This window comes from Juglans regia, chromosome 7 (genome assembly GCF_001411555.2).
Source record: "Juglans regia cultivar Chandler chromosome 7, Walnut 2.0, whole genome shotgun sequence".
In the NCBI taxonomy this organism is placed as follows: domain Eukaryota; kingdom Viridiplantae; phylum Streptophyta; class Magnoliopsida; order Fagales; family Juglandaceae; genus Juglans; species Juglans regia.
Window position 1 is genome coordinate 4,178,412 of NC_049907.1, and position 4,009 is coordinate 4,182,420.

Below are 4,009 nucleotides of genomic sequence, written 5' to 3' on the forward strand. Positions count from 1 at the left end.
TATATATGCGATATTGATGATAGTATCTCGAATGGGATAGGACCAACTACCTTATCAAAATAGAAGCAGTAAATATGAAAAGACTCTTGTAAATGTTTATCCCAAGAATTAGGTTTTTTTGATAGACAGCCGACGAGTAACAGAAATACAATAGAGAAGAGTTGGATGTTGTTGGGATATAGACTTTGGCGAGAATATAAATAGTATGCACAAGGGGTGAAGGTTTTTATAGAGTTTGCTTGCATTAGTGTTGCCTGTCGATGATTTATAAGATATTCATGCAAGAATTGCAAAAATCTTAGTTTTTATTATTTGGTAGTAGTGGAGAATCATTTTATTTGTAAATAGAATTGATCCTCAATACTCACTTTGGGTCTGGCAAACCATTTCCTAAAGGAGTTAGATTTAGCAGCCAATCGAGTCAAATGGAGGAAGATTGACATGGACGACATAAATATGGATGCTTCTGATGACAGTAATGATAATGGAGAGGATATGACTGAGATGTTAGGCAATCTAGGTGTAGGAATATTTGGGACGAAAGATTGAGAAGGAACATCTACACAATCATTTGAGGGCCATGGAAACTTTGGAAAGCTGTGGGAGGATGCAAAGCAAGAGTTGTACAAAGGGTGCACTCTTCATAGTAAGTTGTCTTTCACGGTGAGGCTACTCCATATTAAGTCTATTGGTCGTACTTCTGCAAAGGCCATCGACATGTTGCTAGAATTATTTAAAGAGGCTCTCTCTCAAGATAATGTAATACCGCATAATTTTTATGAAGCGAAGCAATTGAAGCGAGGGCCAAGATTTGATTATAATATCATCCACGCTTGTAAAAATGATTTTGTTCTCTTCTGACAGCAATATGCAGAATTTGATTCATATCTAGTGTGTCATGAGTCAAGATGGACATCTAATAAGTGTAATGTTGTCACACGGCGCCGACAAACATGAGAAGACAAAACTGGGTTGTTGTTGAAGTGAACCCTAAGTCGCGTATATTTCCGTATCTTCACGTCTGAAGCTTAGTGTGAAGGCTTTGGGAGCCATGGGCCTTGTCGTTTGAAGAATAAAGATAGCACCTGGGTCGTGGACCATGAGGCCGTAGGCCTTATTTGACATTTAGTTAGTTTTCAAGTGGCCTTGGGCCCAGTTATATTAAGGGCATTATAGTATTTTCATTTTATTAGTATATGAGTTTGTTGTGAGGAGTAGAGAGATTATTCTAGAAGATTTTACTGTTCATGCTGTTTGGAGGAGCTTCCCCTCGAAGAGAGCATTATCCCTGTCATTTTACAGATCTGATTCAATACAAAAATACTATCCATTACACAAATATTCTTCTCAATCTTAGATATTGTTACAAGTGGTATCAAGAGCCCCTTTCCTGCTTTTGAAATCATGGCTGAAAGCACAAGACTCAAAGATCTCAATGAAGGCTTTCAATCCTTCAAGCACTCGACAGAAATTCACATCCAACAGACCGATTCCCAGTTTACTACAATCAGCGTGGAGATGCAGGCAATGAGACGGCAAATGGAAGCTATGATGCAGCAATTTTCTACAATGGCATCAGATCTGCGTAAAGTTAACACAATATTATCAGCGGGACCAAGCAACACTGGAGATAATTCCATAAATCAACAGTTGGTAAATCACCCAGGAGATGTTCAACCTCGAGCTGTAAGGTTAGCTTTTCCTGTTTTCAATGGGGATGATCCCCATGGATGGCTCTATAAGGTGAATCAGTTTTTTACCTTCCACAATACACTTCCACAACATCGTTTACGGTTAGTGTCCTTTCATGTGGAGGGTAAGGCACTAGTTTGGTTTCAAGATTTAGATGAATCAGGTTTGTTGATTGGTTGGGAGGAGTTTGTGACAGCTTTATTGCTCAGATTTGGGCCTTCTAGTTATGATGATCCTATGGAACAATTAACTAGGCTAAGGCAAGTGGGTACGGTGGAGGAATATAAGGCTAATTTTGAAGCATTATCTAATCGGCTACGGCGATTATCAGAGTCTTATAAGCTAAGCTGCTTCCTCAGTGGCTTAAAGGATGAAATCAGATTAACTGTTAGGATGTTTAATCCAAATAGTTTAATGGAAGCTTATGGGCTGGCCAGAATTCAGGAGGAGAAAGTTTCTCTCCATAAGAAATTAACCCCACGACACCAACAACCCCACTACAATGACCCACCATCTCTTAAACTGTTACCCAATCCATACCAGTCAAGACCGAGCCAAACACACACCAATCATCATCCTACTACCCCAAACAGTTACCAAGGTAATGCTGTAGTTCCAGTTCACAAAATCAGCCAAAGCCAAATGAAAATAAGGAGAGAAAAAGGCTTATGTTACCATTGTGAGGCCAAGTGGCATCCTGGCCATCGTTGCCAAACACCACGGCTTTATCTGATTGAAGAGGTGGAAGAAGACATTGAGGAACAAGCACAGGTTGCTGCACCAATAGGGGATCCACAGGAGTTGTTGGACAGCTTGAATCCTGAAAAATCACCAGAAATATCATTACATGCAATTATTGGATCCTTGAGTCCAAAAACAATGCGAGTAAAGGGAAAGTTGGGAAGTCAATGGGTTACCATTCTCATAGACTCTGGAAGCACCCACAATTTCCTTGACCCAGCAGTTTTGAACCGCATTACACTCCCTGTTTATGATGACAAGGTGAGAGTTAAGGTTGCTAATGGTGACTTGTTAGACAGTGAAGGAAAAGTAAAGGCGGTGAAGGTGGCTATTCAAGGGCAAATGTTTCAGCTGGATATGTATGTATTACCATTGGCGGGATGTGACATGGTACTTGGTATACAATGGCTACAAGGATTGGGCTACATCTTATGGAATTTCCAGGAGCTTACTATGCAATTTACTCTCCAAAATCAAGCTGTACAGTTAAAAGGGCTCACTATGAATACATGGATCGAAGAAGGACCAATTCAAAAACACAATAAAATGGAAAACAAAGGGGTGTTGCTACACTTAATGGATCCACAAATCAGCCAGCCTAACATACCACCAAACATTCAGCAAATACTTCATCACTACCCAGAAATTTTTTCCACACCAAAAGGCTTACCCCCTACCCGTTCCCATGACCATACCATTACCCTCCAACCTGGAACTCAACCAGTTTCTGTGCGTCCCTATCGTTATCCATATTTTCAAAAAGACGAGATTGAAAAGATTGTCAAGGAGTTGCTGGACTCAGGGGCTATTCGCCCAAGCCAAAGCCCTTACTCCTCACCCGTTCTTTTGGTGAGAAAGGCTGATGGAACTTGGCGACTTTGTGTGGATTACAGGGCCTTAAACAAGGCCACAGTGAAGGATAAATATCCTATTCCGGTGGTGGAAGAGCTGCTTGACGAATTACATGGAGCTACGGTGTTTTCCAAGCTCGACTTAAGGTCGGGCTATCATCAAATACAGGTCAAACCAGAAGATATTCCTAAGACGGCATTCCGCACACATGAGGGACACTACGAGTTCCTAGTGATGCCGTTTGGCCTAACAAATGCCCCATCCACATTTCAGAGCTTAATGAACCAGGTTTTTAAACCTTATTTAAGAAAGTTCATTTTAGTTTTTTTTGATGATATTCTTATTTACAGCAAAGATGAGGCAGCTCACTTGGATCATTTAAAAGCTACTTTTGACACCCTAAGGGGTAATCAACTTTATGCCAAGATGAGCAAGTGCAGTTTTTGTTGTGAAGAAGTGTCGTATTTGGGATACCTCATTTCTGGACAGGGGGTGCATGCCGACCCAGAAAAATTGAGGGCCATGTTGGATTGGCCCATTCCAAAGTCCGTTAAGGCCCTAAGAGGATTCCTTGGGTTGACGGGGTACTATCGTAAATTCATTAAGGGATATGGAGCCATTGCTACCCGTTTAACAGATTTGTTAAAAAAGGACAGTTTCACATGGGGAAATGAAGCCCAATATGCCTTTGAAGTATTAAAGAAGGCTGTTACACAGCCACCAG